Here is a 20,610-nt window from a genome sequence, read left to right as displayed (position 1 = left end):
TCCACATGAATGCATCAGGAATAAAAATCTAATAATAACACTATCACGAGTCATTCTGCTGCATAATGTGTACTTTTACTTTTGATACTTTAAATACATTTTGCTGATAGCATAATACTTCTGTACTTAAGTAACATTTTAAAAGCAGGACATTTACTTGTAATGGAGTATTTTTACACTGTGGTGTCCTATTTGCTTATGACAAATGCACAGTACTACAGACAAAGTGGTGGAACAATTTCTCTCACAGCTGCAACTACTCTGTCACCTCACATACAGCACAGCACTGTAAACAATTGACTGAAAAACTGTAATAACACTTTTCTAAATTACCTCAAAAGCCATTTTCTGTTAATTTGCTGTGATGAACACCTGCTGTCAGGTGGGTCTAAAACACAAGCACTGATTCATGGTTTGTAATTCATGTGTTAAATAATGTATCTGGGTAGTTAACATGGGTAGCAAGAGCTACAATGGCTGGGCAAACCAAAAAAGGAGTGGTAGTTAGAAAACATTCAACTCTGCATGTCAACTCCAACCAAATTTTTTACTATCTGAGTTCCCTGACTCTGCTGGATTTACTCTTTCTGGTTTTCTTATCACAGCAGAGGCAGTTTGGTCTATCACACTTCGGAGTATATGTTGTTAAACTGTAACTTGCATTGTGTCTGACACTCCTTTCCAGCAGTTTCCGTAGTGTAGTGGTTATCACGTTCGCGCCTCACGCACGCGAAAGGTCCCCGGCTCGAAACCGGGCGGAAACATCATCGTTTGCTGTTCACTCCGCTAAATACATTACAGTTACTTAGCTGATACTTTTACTGAATAGATCAGTTTCATGTCTAGAGTCATGTGTAGAGTTTCTGCCTTCCTGGTGTCAATGAGGAGCTCATTCCACTATTATAGAGCCAGACTTGATGTTGTTGAACAGTTGCTAGGCCCCCCTCATAGTGATGGATTGGCAAGCTGATTGGCAATAGCAGAGCCTAGTGGATGGGCTCGGGTGTATGCTGTGACTATGTCCTGGATGTAGGATGGGCCTGAGGATGTAGGATGGGCCTCTGTTTCCGCTGGTCTACATCCCAATTCATTTGATACCCGTAAATGCATTTCTTTAGTGCCAATTTTTCAAGAAACTGAGGTGGACTCCTATTTCGGTGCTTTTGAGCATTTTGCTGCTGCTCTCCATTGGCCTCCAGATGTTTGGTCAGTGCTTTTACGGTGTGAAATACATGGCAAAGCTCAAGGGGCAGTATCGGCCCTCCCTCTAGAGTATAGCTTACAGTATGACAGTGTTAAAGCTGCAATCCTGCGTGCTTATGAATTGGTCCCAGAGGCTTCTAGGCAAAAGCTTAGAGGCCACAAGAAAACTTCTACCTAAACCTATGTGGAGGTTGCAAGGGACAAGGAAAGTTTATTTGACAAGCGGTGTACTGCTTGTAAAGTTGAGGGTTTTTCTTCTCTCCGTGGTGGACTATGTATGCCAATTCCGGGAGTATCTGAATCATGCCAGATGCACAGCAAGGAGGCGCTCACTAGTTCCCAGTGTGAAATGAAACGCCAGTTTGATCGTTCCACCCTGTTGTCTGACATTTTGAAGTCGGAGAGAAAGCGTTGGCTCTGTTGCCTATTCCCAATTCTGCCCTCTCTGCTCCTTTTCCCGGTCCATACGATGTGCAACAAAAACGTAGCATTTCAGACTACGTAATCTGTACCCCTAACAGGAAGCGAAAAACACGGGTCTGTCACATCAATACTGCTGAAACTGTATAACAACGAGCGCTGCGGTGATAAACAAACGCAGGAAGGGGTGCATTGTGTCTGACACTCCTTTCCAGCAGTTTCCGTAGTGTAGTGGTTATCACGTTCGCCTCACACGCGAAAGGTCCCCGGCTCGAAACCGGGCGGAAACATCATCGTTTGCTGTTCACTCCGCTAAATACATTACAGTTACTTAGCTGATACTTTTACTGAATAGATCAGTTTCATGTCTAGAGTCATGTGTAGAGTTTCTGCCTTCCTGGTGTCAATGAGGAGCTCATTCCACTATTATAGAGCCAGACTTGATGTTGTTGAACAGTTGCTAGGCCCCCCTCATAGTGATGGATTGGCAAGCTGATTGGCAATAGCAGAGCCTAGTGGATGGGCTCGGGTGTATGCTGTGACTATGTCCTGGATGTAGGATGGGCCTGAGCCATTCGCAGCCACCGGTAGCCAGTGCAGGGTGCGGTGGAACGGTGTAGTGTGGGAGAACTTGGTTCGTTTGAAGAACAGCCAAGCTGCTGGACTCTGGATGTTACCCTGTAGGCCCTATTGAAAGTGCGCTTGGCATGTCTCTAAACGGAGGCCAGAGAAAAGGCACAGGTCAGACAGGCACGTCAAAAGGCTGGAGATAGAAGCAGACAAGGCTGTCAGGCTGCGTCACCTTGAGCTTGACTCACAAAGAGAAGCTCATACACTAGAGGCATCCTCTACATCAGCAAGCGCGCCCTCTGTTTCCGCTGGTCTACATCCCAATTCATTTGATACCCGTAAATGCATTTCTTTAGTGCCAATTTTTCAAGAAACTGAGGTGGACTCCTATTTCGGTGCTTTTGAGCATTTTGCTGCTGCTCTCCATTGGCCTCCAGATGTTTGGTCAGTGCTTTTACGGTGTGAAATACATGGCAAAGCTCAAGGGGCAGTATCGGCCCTCCCTCTAGAGTATAGCTTACAGTATGACAGTGTTAAAGCTGCAATCCTGCGTGCTTATGAATTGGTCCCAGAGGCTTCTAGGCAAAAGCTTAGAGGCCACAAGAAAACTTCTACCTAAACCTATGTGGAGGTTGCAAGGGACAAGGAAAGTTTATTTGACAAGCGGTGTACTGCTTGTAAAGTTGAGGGTTTTTCTTCTCTCCGTGGTGGACTATGTATGCCAATTCCGGGAGTATCTGAATCATGCCAGATGCACAGCAAGGGAGGCGCTCACTAGTTCCCAGTGTGAAATGAAACGCCAGTTTGATCGTTCCACCCTGTTGTCTGACATTTTGAAGTCGGAGAGAAAGCGTTGGCTCTGTTGCCTATTCCTAATTCTGCCCTCTCTGCTCCTTTTCCCGGTCCATACGATGTGCAACAAAAACGTAGCATTTCAGACTACGTAATCTGTACCCCTAACAGGAAGCGAAAAACACGGGTCTGTCACATCAATACTGCTGAAACTGTATAACAACGAGCTCTGCGGTGATAAACAAACGCAGGAACGCGTGCATTGTGTCTGACACTCCTTTCCAGCACTTTCCGTAGTGTAGTGGTTATCACGTTCGCCTAACACGCGAAAGGTCCCCGGCTCGAAACCGGGCGGAAACATCATCGTCTGCTTTTCACTCCGCTAAATACATTACAGTTATTTAGCTGATATTTTTACTGAATAGATCAGTTTCATGTCTAGAGTCATGTGTAGAGTTTCTGCCTTCCTGGTGTCAATGAGGAGCTCATTCCACTATTATAGAGCCAGACTTGATGTTGTTGAACAGTTGCTAGGCCCCCCTCATAGTGATGGATTGGCAAGCTGATTGGCAATAGCAGAGCCTAGTGGATGGGCTCGGGTGTATGCTGTGACTATGTCCTGGATGTAGGATGGGCCTGAGGATGTAGGATGGGCCTCTGTTTCCGCTGGTCTACATCCCAATTCATTTGATACCCGTAAATGCATTTCTTTAGTGCCAATTTTTCAAGAAACTGAGGTGGACTCCTATTTCGGTGCTTTTGAGCATTTTGCTGCTGCTCTCCATTGGCCTCCAGATGTTTGGTCAGTGCTTTTACGGTGTGAAATACATGGCAAAGCTCAAGGGGCAGTATCGGCCCTCCCTCTAGAGTATAGCTTACAGTATGACAGTGTTAAAGCTGCAATCCTGCGTGCTTATGAATTGGTCCCAGAGGCTTCTAGGCAAAAGCTTAGAGGCCACAAGAAAACTTCTACCTAAACCTATGTGGAGGTTGCAAGGGACAAGGAAAGTTTATTTGACAAGCGGTGTACTGCTTGTAAAGTTGAGGGTTTTTCTTCTCTCCGTGGTGGACTATGTATGCCAATTCCGGGAGTATCTGAATCATGCCAGATGCACAGCAAGGGAGGCGCTCACTAGTTCCCAGTGTGAAATGAAACGCCAGTTTGATCGTTCCACCCTGTTGTCTGACATTTTGAAGTCGGAGAGAAAGCGTTGGCTCTGTTGCCTATTCCCAATTCTGCCCTCTCTGCTCCTTTTCCCGGTCCATACGATGTGCAACAAAAAACGTAGCATTTCAGACTACGTAATCTGTACCCCTAACAGGAAGCGAAAAACACGGGTCTGTCACATCAATACTGCTGAAACTGTATAACAACGAGCGCTGCGGTGATAAACAACGCGCAGGAGGGGTGCATTGTGTCTGACGCTCCTTTCCAGCAGTTTCCGTAGTGTAGTGGTTATCACGTTCGCCTCACACGCGAAAGGTCCCCGGCTCGAAACCGGGCGGAAACATCATCGTTTGCTGTTCACTCCGCTAAATACATTACAGTTACTTAGCTGATACTTTTACTGAATAGATCAGTTTCATGTCTAGAGTCATGTGTAGAGTTTCTGCCTTCCTGGTGTCAATGAGGAGCTCATTCCACTATTATAGAGCCAGACTTGATGTTGTTGAACAGTTGCTAGGCCCCCCTCATAGTGATGGATTGGCAAGCTGATTGGCAATAGCAGAGCCTAGTGGATGGGCTCGGGTGTATGCTGTGACTATGTCCTGGATGTAGGATGGGCCTGAGGATGTAGGATGGGCCTCTGTTTCCGCTGGTCTACATCCCAATTCATTTGATACCCGTAAATGCATTTCTTTAGTGCCAATTTTTCAAGAAACTGAGGTGGACTCCTATTTCGGTGCTTTTGAGCATATTGCTGCTGCTCTCCATTGGCCTCCAGATGTTTGGTCAGTGCTTTTACGGTGTGAAATACATGGCAAAGCTCAAGGGGCAGTATCGGCCCTCCCTCTAGAGTATAGCTTACAGTATGACAGTGTTAAAGCTGCAATCCTGCGTGCTTATGAATTGGTCCCAGAGGCTTCTAGGCAAAAGCTTAGAGGCCACAAGAAAACTTCTACCTAAACCTATGTGGAGGTTGCAAGGGACAAGGAAAGTTTATTTGACAAGCGGTGTACTGCTTGTAAAGTTGAGGGTTTTTCTTCTCTCCGTGGTGGACTATGTATGCCAATTCCGGGAGTATCTGAATCATGCCAGATGCACAGCAAGGGAGGCGCTCACTAGTTCCCAGTGTGAAATGAAACGCCAGTTTGATCGTTCCACCCTGTTGTCTGACATTTTGAAGTCGGAGAGAAAGCGTTGGCTCTGTTGCCTATTCCCAATTCTGCCCTCTCTGCTCCTTTTCCCGGTCCATACGATGTGCAACAAAAACGTAGCATTTCAGACTACGTAATCTGTACCCCTAACAGGAAGCGAAAAACACGGGTCTGTCACATCAATACTGCTGAAACTGTATAACAACGAGCGCTGCGGTGATAAACAAACGCAGGAAGGGGTGCATTGTGTCTGACACTCCTTTCCAGCAGTTTCCGTAGTGTAGTGGTTATCACGTTCGCCTCACACGCGAAAGGAAGGTCCCGGCTCGAAACCGGGCGGAAACATCATCGTTTGCTGTTCACTCCGCTAAATACATTACAGTTACTTAGCTGATACTTTTACTGAATAGATCAGTTTCATGTCTAGAGTCATGTGTAGAGTTTCTGCCTTCCTGGTGTCAATGAGGAGCTCATTCCACTATTATAGAGCCAGACTTGATGTTGTTGAACAGTTGCTAGGCCCCCCTCATAGTGATGGATTGGCAAGCTGATTGGCAATAGCAGAGCCTAGTGGATGGGCTCGGGTGTATGCTGTGACTATGTCCTGGAGTAGGATGGGCCTGAGCCATTCGCAGCCACCGGTAGAGTGCAGGGTGGGCGGTGTAGTGTGGGAGAACTTGTTCGTTTGAAGAACAGAGCTGCTGGACTCTGGATGTTACCCTGTAGGCCCTATTGAAAGTGCGCTGGCATGTCTCTAAACGGAGGCCAGAGAAAAGGCACAGGTCAGACAGGCACGTCAAAAGGCTGGAGATAGAAGCCAAGGCTGTCAGGCTGCGTCACCTTGAGCTTGACTCACAAAGAGAAGCTCATACACTAGAGGCATCCTCTACATCAAATGGTCTACATCCCAATTCATTTGATTAAATGCATTTCTTTAGTGCCAATTTTTCAAGAAACTGAGGTGGACTCCTATTTCGGTGCTTTTGAGCATTTGCTGCTGCTCTCCATTGGCCTCCAGATGTTTGGTCGGTGCTTTTTACGGTGTGAAATACATGGCAAAGCTCAAGGGGCAGTATCGGCCCTCCTCTAGAGTATAGCTTACAGTATGACAGTGTTAAAGCTGCAATCCTGCGTGCTTATGAATTGGTCCCAGAGGCTTCTAGGCAAAAGCTTAGAGGCCACAAGAAAACTTCTACCTAAACCTATGTGGAGGTTGCAAGGGACAAGGAAAGTTTATTTGACAAGCGGTGTACTGCTTGTAAAGTTGAGGGTTTTTCTTCTCTCCGTGGTGGACTATGTATGCCAATTCCGGGAGTATCTGAATCATGCCAGATGCACAGCAAGGGAGGCGCTCACTAGTTCCCAGTGTGAAATGAAACGCCAGTTTGATCGTTCCACCCTGTTGTCTGACATTTTGAAGTCGGAGAGAAAGCGTTGGCTCTGTTGCCTATTCCCAATTCTGCCCTCTCTGCTCCTTTTCCCGGTCCATACGATGTGCAACAAAAACGTAGCATTTCAGACTACGTAATCTGTACCCCTAACAGGAAGCGAAAAACACGGGTCTGTCACATCAATACTGCTGAAACTGTATAACAACGAGCTCTGCGGTGATAAACAAACGCAGGAACGCGTGCATTGTGTCTGACGCTCCTTTCCAACAGTTTCCGTAGTGTAGTGGTTATCACGTTCGCCTAACACGCGAAAGGTCCCCGGCTCGAAACCGGGCGGAAACATCATCGTCTGCTGTTCACTCCGCTAAATACATTACAGTTATTTAGCTGATATTTTTACTGAATAGATCAGTTTCATGTCTAGAGTCATGTGTAGAGTTTCTGCCTTCCTGGTGTCAATGAGGAGCTCATTCCACTATTATAGAGCCAGACTTGATGTTGTTGAACAGTTGCTAGGCCCCCCTCATAGTGATGGATTGGCAAGCTGATTGGCAATAGCAGAGCCTAGTGGATGGGCTCGGGTGTATGCTGTGACTATGTCCTGGATGTAGGATGGGCCTGAGGATGTAGGATGGGCCTCTGTTTCCGCTGGTCTACATCCCAATTCATTTGATACCCGTAAATGCATTTCTTTAGTGCCAATTTTTCAAGAAACTGAGGTGGACTCCTATTTCGGTGCTTTTGAGCATATTGCTGCTGCTCTCCATTGGCCTCCAGATGTTTGGTCAGTGCTTTTACGGTGTGAAATACATGGCAAAGCTCAAGGGGCAGTATCGGCCCTCCCTCTAGAGTATAGCTTACAGTATGACAGTGTTAAAGCTGCAATCCTGCGTGCTTATGAATTGGTCCCAGAGGCTTCTAGGCAAAAGCTTAGAGGCCACAAGAAAACTTCTACCTAAACCTATGTGGAGGTTGCAAGGGACAAGGAAAGTTTATTTGACAAGCGGTGTACTGCTTGTAAAGTTGAGGGTTTTTCTTCTCTCCGTGGTGGACTATGTATGCCAATTCGGGAGTATCTGAATCATGCCAGATGCACAGCAAGGGAGGCGCTCACTAGTTCCCAGTGTGAAATGAAACGCCAGTTTGATCGTTCCACCCTGTTGTCTGACATTTTGAAGTCGGAGAGAAAGCGTTGGCTCTGTTGCCTATTCCCAATTCTGCCCTCTCTGCTCCTTTTCCCGGTCCATACGATGTGCAACAAAAACGTAGCATTTCAGACTACGTAATCTGTACCCCTAACAGGAAGCGAAAAACACGGGTCTGTCACATCAATACTGCTGAAACTGTATAACAACGAGCGCTGCGGTGATAAACAAACGCAGGAAGGGGTGCATTGTGTCTGACACTCCTTTCCAGCAGTTTCCGTAGTGTAGTGGTTATCACGTTCGCCTAACACGCGAAAGGTCCCCGGCTCGAAACCGGGCGGAAACATCATCGTCTGCTGTTCACTCCGCTAAATACATTACAGTTATTTAGCTGATACTTTTACTGAATAGATCAGTTTCATGTCTAGAGTCATGTGTAGAGTTTCTGCCTTCCTGGTGTCAATGAGGAGCTCATTCCACTATTATAGAGCCAGACTTGATGTTGTTGAACAGTTGCTAGGCCCCCCTCATAGTGATGGATTGGCAAGCTGATTGGCAATAGCAGAGCCTAGTGGATGGGCTCGGGTGTATGCTGTGACTATGTCCTGGATGTAGGATGGGCCTGAGGATGTAGGATGGGCCTCTGTTTCCGCTGGTCTACATCCCAATTCATTTGATACCCGTAAATGCATTTCTTTAGTGCCAATTTTTCAAGAAACTGAGGTGGACTCCTATTTCGGTGCTTTTGAGCATATTGCTGCTGCTCTCCATTGGCCTCCAGATGTTTGGTCAGTGCTTTTACGGTGTGAAATACATGGCAAAGCTCAAGGGGCAGTATCGGCCCTCCCTCTAGAGTATAGCTTACAGTATGACAGTGTTAAAGCTGCAATCCTGCGTGCTTATGAATTGGTCCCAGAGGCTTCTAGGCAAAAGCTTAGAGGCCACAAGAAAACTTCTACCTAAACCTATGTGGAGGTTGCAAGGGACAAGGAAAGTTTATTTGACAAGCGGTGTACTGCTTGTAAAGTTGAGGGTTTTTCTTCTCTCCGTGGTGGACTATGTATGCCAATTCCGGGAGTATCTGAATCATGCCAGATGCACAGCAAGGGAGGCGCTCACTAGTTCCCAGTGTGAAATGAAACGCCAGTTTGATCGTTCCACCCTGTTGTCTGACATTTTGAAGTCGGAGAGAAAGCGTTGGCTCTGTTGCCTATTCCCAATTCTGCCCTCTCTGCTCCTTTTCCCGGTCCATACGATGTGCAACAAAAACGTAGCATTTCAGACTACGTAATCTGTACCCCTAACAGGAAGCGAAAAACACGGGTCTGTCACATCAATACTGCTGAAACTGTATAACAACGAGCGCTGCGGTGATAAACAAACGCAGGAAGGGGTGCATTGTGTCTGACACTCCTTTCCAGCAGTTTCCGTAGTGTAGTGGTTATCACGTTCGCCTCACACGCGAAAGGTCCCCGGCTCGAAACCGGGCGGAAACATCATCGTTTGCTGTTCACTCCGCTAAATACATTATAGTTACTTAGCTGATACTTTTACTGAATAGATCAGTTTCATGTCTAGAGTCATGTGTAGAGTTTCTGCCTTCCTGGTGTCAATGAGGAGCTCATTCCACTATTATAGAGCCAGACTTGATGTTGTTGAACAGTTGCTAGGCCCCCCTCATAGTGATGGATTGGCAAGCTGATTGGCAATAGCAGAGCCTAGTGGATGGGCTCGGGTGTATGCTGTGACTATGTCCTGGATGTAGGATGGGCCTGAGGATGTAGGATGGGCCTCTGTTTCCGCTGGTCTACATCCCAATTCATTTGATACCCGTAAATGCATTTCTTTAGTGCCAATTTTTCAAGAAACTGAGGTGGACTCCTATTTCGGTGCTTTTGAGCATTTTGCTGCTGCTCTCCATTGGCCTCCAGATGTTTGGTCGGTGCTTTTACGGTGTGAAATACATGGCAAAGCTCAAGGGGCAGTATCGGCCCTCCCTCTAGAGTATAGCTTACAGTATGACAGTGTTAAAGCTGCAATCCTGCGTGCTTATGAATTGGTCCCAGAGGCTTCTAGGCAAAAGCTTAGAGGCCACAAGAAAACTTCTACCTAAACCTATGTGGAGGTTGCAAGGGACAAGGAAAGTTTATTTGACAAGCGGTGTACTGCTTGTAAAGTTGAGGTTTTTCTTCTCTCCGTGGTGGACTATGTATGCCAATTCGGGAGTATCTGAATCATGCCAGATGCACAGCAAGGGAGGCGCTCACTAGTTCCCAGTGTGAAATGAAACGCCAGTTTGATCGTTCCACCCTGTTGTCTGACATTTTGAAGTCGGAGAGAAAGCGTTGGCTCTGTTGCCTATTCCCAATTCTGCCCTCTCTGCTCCTTTTCCCGGTCCATACGATGTGCAACAAAAACGTAGCATTTCAGACTACGTAATCTGTACCCCTAACAGGAAGCGAAAAACACGGGTCTGTCACATCAATACTGCTGAAACTGAATAACAACGAGCTCTGCGGTGATAAACAAACGCAGGAACGGGTGCATTGTGTCTGACGCTCCTTTCCAGCAGTTTCCGTAGTGTAGTGGTTATCACGTTCGCCTAACACGCGAAAGGTCCCCGGCTCGAAACCGGGCGGAAACATCATCGTCTGCTGTTCACTCCGCTAAATACATTACAGTTATTTAGCTGATATTTTTACTGAATAGATCAGTTTCATGTCTAGAGTCATGTGTAGAGTTTCTGCCTTCCTGGTGTCAATGAGGAGCTCATTCCACTATTATAGAGCCAGACTTGATGTTGTTGAACAGTTGCTAGGCCCCCCTCATAGTGATGGATTGGCAAGCTGATTGGCAATAGCAGAGCCTAGTGGATGGGCTCGGGTGTATGCTGTGACTATGTCCTGGATGTAGGATGGGCCTGAGGATGTAGGATGGGCCTCTGTTTCCGCTGGTCTACATCCCAATTCATTTGATACCCGTAAATGCATTTCTTTAGTGCCAATTTTTCAAGAAACTGAGGTGGACTCCTATTTCGGTGCTTTTGAGCATATTGCTGCTGCTCTCCATTGGCCTCCAGATGTTTGGTCAGTGCTTTTACGGTGTGAAATACATGGCAAAGCTCAAGGGGCAGTATTGGCCCTCCCTCTAGAGTATAGCTTACAGTATGACAGTGTTAAAGCTGCAATCCTGCGTGCTTATGAATTGGTCCCAGAGGCTTCTAGGCAAAAGCTTAGAGGCCACAAGAAAACTTCTACCTAAACCTATGTGGAGGTAGCAAGGGACAAGGAAAGTTTATTTGACAAGCGGTGTACTGCTTGTAAAGTTGAGGGTTTTTCTTCTCTCCGTGGTGGACTATGTATGCCAATTCCGGGAGTATCTGAATCATGCCAGATGCACAGCAAGTGAGGCGCTCACTAGTTCCCAGTGTGAAATGAAACGCCAGTTTGATCGTTCCACCCTGTTGTCTGACATTTTGAAGTCGGAGAGAAAGCGTTGGCTCTGTTGCCTATTCCCAATTCTGCCCTCTCTGCTCCTTTTCCCGGTCCATACGATGTGCAACAAAAACGTAGCATTTCAGACTACGTAATCTGTACCCCTAACAGGAAGCGAAAAACACGGGTCTGTCACATCAATACTGCTGAAACTGAATAACAACGAGCTCTGCGGTGATAAACAAACGCAGGAACGCGTGCATTGTGTCTGACGCTCCTTTCCAACAGTTTCCGTAGTGTAGTGGTTATCACGTTCGCCTAACACGCGAAAGGTCCCCGGCTCGAAACCGGGCGGAAACATCATCGTCTGCTTTTCACTCCGCTAAATACATTACAGTTATTTAGCTGATACTTTTACTGAATAGATCAGTTTCATGTCTAGAGTCATGTGTAGAGTTTCTGCCTTCCTGGTGTCAATGAGGAGCTCATTCCACTATTATAGAGCCAGACTTGATGTTGTTGAACAGTTGCTAGGCCCCCCTCATAGTGATGGATTGGCAAGCTGATTGGCAATAGCAGAGCCTAGTGGATGGGCTCGGGTGTATGCTGTGACTATGTCCTGGATGTAGGATGGGCCTGAGGATGTAGGATGGGCCTCTGTTTCCGCTGGTCTACATCCCAATTCATTTGATACCCGTAAATGCATTTCTTTAGTGCCAATTTTTCAAGAAACTGAGGTGGACTCCTATTTCGGTGCTTTTGAGCATATTGCTGCTGCTCTCCATTGGCCTCCAGATGTTTGGTCAGTGCTTTTACGGTGTGAAATACATGGCAAAGCTCAAGGGGCAGTATCGGCCCTCCCTCTAGAGTATAGCTTACAGTATGACAGTGTTAAAGCTGCAATCCTGCGTGCTTATGAATTGGTCCCAGAGGCTTCTAGGCAAAAGCTTAGAGGCCACAAGAAAACTTCTACCTAAACCTATGTGGAGGTTGCAAGGGACAAGGAAAGTTTATTTGACAAGCGGTGTACTGCTTGTAAAGTTGAGGATTTTTCTTCTCTCCGTGGTGGACTATGTATGCCAATTCCGGGAGTATCTGAATCATGCCAGATGCACAGCAAGTGAGGCGCTCACTAGTTCCCAGTGTGAAATGAAACGCCAGTTTGATCGTTCCACCCTGTTGTCTGACATTTTGAAGTCGGAGAGAAAGCGTTGGCTCTGTTGCCTATTCCCAATTCTGCCCTCTCTGCTCCTTTTCCCGGTCCATACGATGTGCAACAAAAACGTAGCATTTCAGACTACGTAATCTGTACCCCTAACAGGAAGCGAAAAACACGGGTCTGTCACATCAATACTGCTGAAACTGTATAACAACGAGCGCTGCGGTGATAAACAAACGCAGGAACGCGTGCATTGTGTCTGACGTGCCTTTCCAGCAGTTTCCGTAGTGTAGTGGTTATCACGTTCGCCTCACACGTGAAAGGTCCCCGGCTCGAAACCTGGCGGAAACATCATTGTTTGCTGTTCACTCTGCTAAATACATTACAGTTATTTAGCTGATACTTTTACTGAAGAGATCAGTTTCATGTCTAGAGTCATGTGTAGAGTTTCTGTCTTCCTGGTGTCAATGAGGAGCTCATTCCACCATTATGGAGCCAGACTTGATGTTGTTGAACAGTTGCTAGGCCCCCCTCATAGTGATGGATTGGCAAGCTGATTGGCAATAGCAGAGCCTAGTGGATGGGCTCGGGTGTATGCTGTGACTATGTCCTGGATGTAGGATGGGCCTGAGCCATTCGCAGCCATCGGTAGCCAGTGCAGGGTGCGGTGGAACGGTGTAGTGTGGGAGAACTTGGTTAGGTTGAAGAACAGCCAAGCTGCTGGATTCTGGATGTTACCCTGTAAGTGCGGTATTAAAATCAACCTGTACTCAGTTAGATTATCAGACAACTGCACAATGTATAGCACTGTATACACAATAGAACAGGACTTGATAATAATAGAGACAAGATACAGGGACTAACACCTTCACTCAGACAGTCACAGTGTGTCACTCAGCCTCTTTTGTTTCTTCTTCTTAATATGGAAGCTAAGCATATCCTCTCTCGGACAGCAGGAACTTGCTCGATGCTGCTATGTTACTTTTGTCCTTCTTGGTGAATTATCAGCAGCTGCTAGAAAACACAACACTCCCTGTCAGGGAATCGAATCCCGGTCTTCCACGTGACAGGCAGAGATACTGTCTTCTATACTAACAAGGACTGTGCCACAATAGCCGTTGGCACGTTTGGGGGAGAGCGCCCCAGTGCTTTAGCCGCACAGGTAGCTCAGGGTGTTGACTTCAAGTTAGAGGGCCGGGTGAAAACGCCCGTCACTCTTCCTCGATATGACCCTTTTTCCACTGCTTCTTTGAGATCCCGCGATGAGGCCCGATTGAAAGTGCGCTTGGCATGTCTCTAAACGGAGGCCAGAGAAAAGGCACAGGTCAGACAGGCACGTCAAAAGGCTGGAGATAGAAGCAGACAAGGCTGTCAGGCTGCGTCACCTTGAGCTTGACTCACAAAGAGAAGCTCATACACTAGAGGCATCCTCTACATCAGCAAGCGCGCCCTCTGTTTCCGCTGGTCTACATCCCAATTCATTTGATACCAGTAAATGCATTTCTTTAGTGCCAATATTTCTCCTATTTCTCCTAGGATCAGCTTCAGGTCAGGTCAGAGTCATGTGTAGAGTTTCTCCCTTCCTGGTGTCAATGGGGAGCTCGTTCCACCATTATGGAGCCAGGGCCGTAAACAGTTGTGATTTTAGCGGTACTGATTACGTAGCCTGTATTACTAAATTTCTGACATGCCTCGTATCGACCGGGAAAACGAGCAGAGAGTGCAGAACTGGGATTAGGCAACAAACCCGACCCTTTCTCTTCAACTTCGAAGCATTGGCTCTGTTCCCTATTCCCAGTTGTGCAGTTTCTGCTCGTTTTCCCGGTATTAGGTTGGATCACAGAATAAACTGAACAATTGATATTTGTGTCCAATTATGTCCATTTCTAATTCATTTATGTAATTTAATTCTGGGTATTTACTCACTAAAGTTTAGATTGGATAATTAGTGTGAATGTTAACACAGTGAGCAAAACCAGACTCCATGTGGTTTCTCATTGAGCCGCAACAACAAATTAAAGGACCATAATGAAGGTTTTGTTTTAGCCCATTAACTACAACTTGAGTATACTTAACATTATTGAATAGATATTCTACCATCAGGGTAGCCTCGGTTTCAGTCCATGCCAGGACAACATTAAGATCAACTTGCAGACAATTGAAATTTGTGCTAGATACAAATATAATCCATCAAAGTGAACATATAACTGCCTTTATTTTTGGTCAAAATTAATCCAGGAGCTGTTTTGAAAACACTTCTTTGTTGGAGTGTTCAGGTGCTCAAGGGAAGCTCTGATATTCAAATTCAAGTGGTAGCAAGATTCCTTCATGACCTAATCAAACCTATTAAACAAACCACAAGTTTTGAGTGTTTGAGTTTCCTATGACCACTGAATTCACAAAGATATAGTTTTGAAACAATCCCTTCAGCTACATCAACAAATCATGATAATGTAACTCACAAAACAACCAAAAACCTGTGCTGTGCTTTGGAAAAAGGTTGGTATTGATGTAAAGTATAAGCGATTTATAATTTACTATCTAAGAAATGTAAAACTACTAGTATGTTCTGCACAGTCATTAGAAACAGGAAGATGGTGACATACAAAGAGGATGCAGAGGATTTACTGATGGTTCACTTTCATGTCTTGTTCTCTGTTGAAGATTGTGTATCTGACAGCCTCGTCTTTGTCCTTCCAGCCTCAAACAGATTTACTGTCTTTGACTGTGTTAATAACCGCTGCAATTTACACTGCAGGGAAATGACACCAGCAAAATGCTCTGTGGACATCCTGTTACTGAACAGGCATGTCTATGGGCAACTGGGTGATACATGTGAATGAGCAAAATAAACACCACAAGTTAAAACAACTGAAAGCAAGAAAAGCTGTGTTGTCCGTCACTCAATTAACACAAAAATTATTTGTGAAAAAATCTTTTTGATGTCGTTTGATCCTGTTAAGAGCTGAAAGTCTGATGTTTTGTTTTCTGTGTAAAACGCAGTTTGCACCATGTTACATTTCCTTTACTTTATGCAGGTGTGTAAGAATGGATTTGAAATAATAATCCTTCCTTTGCTCTGCTTTGCCTCAATCAGGAAAAAGTCACATATTTATAAAAGCTTCTCAAAGAGTTTGTCCTTATTAGCGAGACACACACTTGCAAATGTACCCAAACATTCCCACACACGCAGACTATGCACACGCTTGATCAAGTATCAGCAGATATTAGCTGCTGTCTAACTGTTGACACTGTAGAAGAAACTTCCAAAGCCACAAATAGGCAGAGTGCACCCACAAAGAAGTGTTTACCAGAGTCCAGGCTGCTTCACACACACACCAGCGGCACTGAGGCTCCAACAGACCCAAACCTTTTCTGAACACACCCCGCTCAGGCTGTGGCATGTGTTTCAAGTTTTGTTTTGGCCAGAGAGCAGCTCAGCACCAAAGAACCTCAGGGCAGAGAAGCTGGTGTTTTTTTTTTATCTGCATGTCTGTCTTTGTCATTTCCCACTGTACATACATTCTGACAAATAATCACCATTTCTTCAGAGCAATGTTGCTCATTTCCATTGTTGAAAATGTTCAGCTTTTAACCTAAAAACTCACCTAGCAACAGTAGATGATCGAGGAGGATGTTGTTTTTCCGCTCCCTTAATGATCAGTGATGAAGGTGAGGATGTTGTCCACTCCCTTCATCGTCACAATACAGAGCACCATCTGGCCACACACATACACACATGCTGCTAAGCAGGTGGGACTCCTTCAAAGTGAATTTAAAATGTTTTACAGTCACAGAAATGAGTCACCGGAACTGAGTGAGCCCTGACTAAGCACTGAAAATAAAACAGTTTTAATTCACTTTTAGTATCTGCTCAGCAGAGTGTGTGTATGTGTGTGTCCAGATGGAAATGTGCAGTGAGATGATTAAGGCATTGCGTCAGTCCAACACAAAAATAAAGCTTTCCTTTTGTTCTTGAATCCCTATTCTACTGTATTCATCCTTCGTATTTGTAATTGGGAACATTTAATTCAACATGTTTCAATGTTTTTCAGCAGCATCTACTACTGATAACTGCACGAAGTTATTCTGTGCGTAATGGATTTAAAGTTTTGGAAAACAGCAGCTCAAATCAGCAATCTGCAGAGCACTGAGCAGTTTACACTAGAATACAGCTGCAAAGTGCATTTGCATGGAAATTATAGATTTCAGTCGCTGCTTTGCATATTTAGTGTTTGCACAGGCGAAAACAGTGAAATGGAATCTGTACTAGTGCTGATTGAGAGTTATTCAAATGGAGACCAAAATTTAAAGCCTTATGACTAATCCTTTTGCATTTAGTAAAACATTAAAGGCCCTGAAACCCTGTTTTCAGCGTCTTACTCTGAGTGATGTTGTCCTGCATGAAGACAAATGATGCTGCCAAAGTTTAAACAGTTTTGGTTATTTCACATTAGAGATTTCTGTATTCTGATGTCTTCTATGTACCCATCAGGATTTAGCAAAATTTGAATCAAAATGTGTTGACAGTTGTGGGGTCGTTTGCTCATGTTGCCGGCACAAATCTGATCAAGCCACACTCGTAGTCATGATGAAGCAGAGTTTTTGAGTGTTAAACTGTTAATAGATACAAACTTTTTTTGTTTTGTTATTGTTGCTTATTTAGTCATAAACATTTGTTGTTATACAGGATTTAAAACAAAGTTTTCAGGGGCTTTAATGTAACAAACAACAAAATTAAAAGTCATTCTATGATAAAATCTATTCTCTCTTCCTTTCCTTTCAGGTTCTGCAATTACTTTCAGTCATCTTCATTGCCTGATTATCTTTTTGCAGGACATGCAGGACTCCTGAAGAGTAATGCAGTTAACATTTTCCTCTGAATAAAATGATCAAAATCAGTGGCTTCCATTTGTGTACAGGTAGCATGATGCTTTACGGTGTATAAATGCATTTATTATCCATATATATATATATTTTGATTATTCTCTTTATACAGACAATGTCTATATATTCGTGTCATTTGAGTGCAGTGAAACTAGTGAAACAACCTGATGCTGCTCTCTTTGTCCTTCTCCATCTGTCTCTGTCCTCCACAGTCCTAATTACTGTGCGGTTAATGACAGTTATGTCAGTAATTGCTTCCTCTCTGGCACCATTATACTCCATACTGCATTCTCCAAACACACACACACCTGTCTGCTTGATTTTAAGATGAACCCCATCTTAACCTTATTTCTGCTTTGATTTGAGTGCACCTCCAACATAGAACAGGTGTGTTGTTTCAATTATGTGCCAGGAAGGACAACATTCAACACCAAACAGTGAGAAGAACACCTTCCGCTGTCACTTTTACCAATCTCTTGTCACTCCTCTCTGCTTTTCTCCCATTCCCTTCTCACCTGTTCTTCCCTCATCACCCTCTCTCATCCTTTCCTCTGTCTCTCCGCTCCTTGTCAAATAAATAAGATCATCAAACAAGATTCAGGATGATAGGATTAGGAGATCATCACGCGTGCACACACACTGCTACACTTCAAGTCAGAGAAACAGGCAAACGCTGGGGACACACTCAAGCCCCCCCCCTATGTACCCGGTTACCATGGAAACTCCAGATGAGGAAATGGTGTGCTCTGTGTTTGTGCATGTGTGTTTAGCTCAGAGCTTCCCATTTAGCAATAATTGAATGTGAAGGAAGGAGGGGAGGAAATACTTGAGTGTGCTTACTGTTTGTGACTGTGGTATTGAGTTTACAAGGTAGTGTGTGCATGTGTGTGTGACTTGTTGTGTCCGAGGAGGAAATAAACAAAAAGGGCAAAGATGCTGTTTTTTTTCTTTTTTTGTTCTGTTTTTTTCTTTTTTGCCTTTATTTGATAGTGTAGCTGAAGATAGGAAAGGGGGAGACACCTTACATTTATGATCAATTGCTTACTGATAAGACCACAGTAAACTTTAAATATAACTGGAGCTAGATTTTGGCGTTCACCTAGAAAACAAGACTTGGTGCAAAGTTTTAGATTATGCTAAATGCTTATTGCTTGGAGCTGTGTTGTCTGCCACGTCTTTCCATCCTGCATGTTTGGCTTGATGTATATCTATCTACTTTAACAATGTGGTATGATGAATTACTATCAATTTGTCCTTATAAAAGATTATTGAATGTGTGGCAAGGAACCTACCTAGATGAGTTTGTAAAATAATCGTCTGCTCTTCGCATATATATTATAAATAAAGTGTTGTTTCTAAATAAAAAAAAGGGGAAAAAAACATAACAATAAAACTAAGAGCAGTTCTGTGACTGAAAACAATGAAGATGAGGAGGTTGAGATTACAGGAATGGAGCAAAAGTGATTTTGTGAGTCCACAATCAATACAAGATGACACATTCATGCTGTATACCAGTCCATCTACAGGTCATAAGCCTTACGTATACCACCATGCTATATATAAATCCGGCCTTCCCACACAACGCCAGCAGAGCTGAAACAGAAACACACGTGTGACAACAGCTTTACTTGACCATGCTGTGATATGAAACTCCTGTGCGTCCGCATCCCACAGGCCTACGTGTTGCCACATTACATGTAGGGCCAGAGTTCAATGTGTAAGCCACAGGCCCAACAGCATACGAGGTGACCTACATCTCAGCCGGGCCTTATAGAGCGATCATGTGATGACTCATACACACACAGAAAGCAGACTGGGATTAAATGCCCAGAGTACATGGCATTAGTTGTGATGTGATTACGTCACGGTTGGCCTAGTATACATGAAACTTTAATGAAGAGGATTAATGATATCAAGCTTCATGTCCATAAAACTGAAATAAATATTTCTCAACATGAAGCCGCTCTCCTCTAAAGCCACAAGCGAGGATGACTAGGAGTTAAATTTGCACTGTCATCACAATAAAAATCACAAGAGATGTTCAGGTCTCTAATGTATTTAAGTAACAGCGTGCGTAATGTTCATGTTATTCAGTTACAGCTGACCCGCTGATGATGTAATGTAATTGAGAATGGATGAGTAGGAATGATTATTGGTCTTAACCTTATTGTTTTTCTTCTCAACAAACACTAGCGTTTTATCAGGATTCAAATACTGTGCTGAAGGGAAAAAGAACATGAGGCGAAGGGCTCACAGAGAGACTTCAGCCTCAGGGAAGGGGTTTGCCCTCACATGGGAACCTAACAATGAAATGAGTCTCTCATTCTGGCACCTAGAAGCAGTGAAACATACTTAATCTTGCCTTATCAGAGAACACCAGAAACTGGCATTTAACCTTTTTTGGGCCCCTACTTGAAGTCTACACCTTGATGATTGATGGTGTTAAAACAACTTAAAGCCACAATGCCTGATTTTTGACTGACATTCTAACAGGTTATGGAAAAATAACCAGTTTTGAATACTGACTATACATGGCAGAATGAGACTGCATCATCAATGCCTCAATTCTACAGCTTGCTACAACACCCAAAGGCACCGCTTTAATTATAATTTGATTTAATGACCCAACAAATATACCCCCAGGATTTGGAATCAAGTTGTTCTCTCACCATTAGTTTCATTGCCAATTGTCAAATGGCTAAAATCCCAGATCCAACTCACTGCCAAAATCCTAAGTGTTCTTGGCTCAAAGCTGGGCTTTCCACCAAATATAATCGATATCTGTTTGGATGTTTTAGAGATATCCCTCTGGCAGAAAGACAGGGAAACAATCTAATGGGACCAATAGGGTCAATAATGTCTCTCTTTCTGTGTTCCAATGACAAAGGCTTTATCTGTGAGGAGGAGTGACTGAAGGCATCCATAAATGTTGGACTCCCCCTACTGGTGTCAGGCTACTATGTTATTATATTGTATTTTGTATGACAGCAGCTTAGCTCAGTGTTCTAAGAAATTAGGTTGTCTAGGTCAGGACCTGCCTGAGTGTGGCTCACCAAAAGAAAAGGTGTTTCTCCAGAGTGAGAGATGAGGGTTCGCTGACATGACAGAGACAGTGTGGTATTCACACCCAGCAGGGTAAAGTTATCATGAGTCCAGGGCAACAAGGACAAAATAGCATTTTGAAATGACATAACGAGCCAAGAAAAGACAATTGTGTTAAACAAATTAATAGATTTTGGGTAGATAATTCAAAGACGAAGAAGTGCTTTGCAAAATGCTAACATGGAATG

General features: G+C 44.4%; 10 non-coding genes across 10 annotated transcripts; all 10 read left to right on the top strand.

Annotated features, from left to right (window-relative positions):
* The first annotated feature begins 1,840 nt into the window (after nucleotides 1–1,840).
* trnav-cac lies at nucleotides 1,841–1,913 on the top strand. Its single transcript has one exon. It is a non-coding gene; the product is annotated as a tRNA-Val (tRNA).
* A 1,359-nt stretch (nucleotides 1,914–3,272) lies between these two features.
* trnav-aac lies at nucleotides 3,273–3,345 on the top strand. Its single transcript has one exon. It is a non-coding gene; the product is annotated as a tRNA-Val (tRNA).
* A 1,078-nt stretch (nucleotides 3,346–4,423) lies between these two features.
* trnav-cac lies at nucleotides 4,424–4,496 on the top strand. Its single transcript has one exon. It is a non-coding gene; the product is annotated as a tRNA-Val (tRNA).
* Nucleotides 4,497–5,573: 1,077 nt separating this feature from the next.
* Nucleotides 5,574–5,649, top strand: trnav-cac. Its single transcript has one exon. It is a non-coding gene; the product is annotated as a tRNA-Val (tRNA).
* Nucleotides 5,650–6,964: 1,315 nt separating this feature from the next.
* trnav-aac lies at nucleotides 6,965–7,037 on the top strand. The gene has a single exon. It is a non-coding gene; the product is annotated as a tRNA-Val (tRNA).
* Nucleotides 7,038–8,113: 1,076 nt separating this feature from the next.
* Nucleotides 8,114–8,186, top strand: trnav-aac. The gene has a single exon. It is a non-coding gene; the product is annotated as a tRNA-Val (tRNA).
* Nucleotides 8,187–9,263: 1,077 nt separating this feature from the next.
* Nucleotides 9,264–9,336, top strand: trnav-cac. The gene has a single exon. It is a non-coding gene; the product is annotated as a tRNA-Val (tRNA).
* A 1,075-nt stretch (nucleotides 9,337–10,411) lies between these two features.
* On the top strand, nucleotides 10,412–10,484 carry trnav-aac. The gene has a single exon. It is a non-coding gene; the product is annotated as a tRNA-Val (tRNA).
* A 1,077-nt stretch (nucleotides 10,485–11,561) lies between these two features.
* trnav-aac lies at nucleotides 11,562–11,634 on the top strand. Its single transcript has one exon. It is a non-coding gene; the product is annotated as a tRNA-Val (tRNA).
* Nucleotides 11,635–12,711: 1,077 nt separating this feature from the next.
* Nucleotides 12,712–12,784, top strand: trnav-cac. Its single transcript has one exon. It is a non-coding gene; the product is annotated as a tRNA-Val (tRNA).
* The last annotated feature ends 7,826 nt before the right edge of the window (nucleotides 12,785–20,610 follow it).

This window comes from Siniperca chuatsi, linkage group LG16, assembly GCF_020085105.1.
Source record: "Siniperca chuatsi isolate FFG_IHB_CAS linkage group LG16, ASM2008510v1, whole genome shotgun sequence".
Lineage (NCBI taxonomy): Eukaryota > Metazoa > Chordata > Actinopteri > Centrarchiformes > Sinipercidae > Siniperca > Siniperca chuatsi.
Note: the sequence above shows the minus strand (reverse complement) of the source record. Positions and strands in the feature narration are given on the sequence as shown.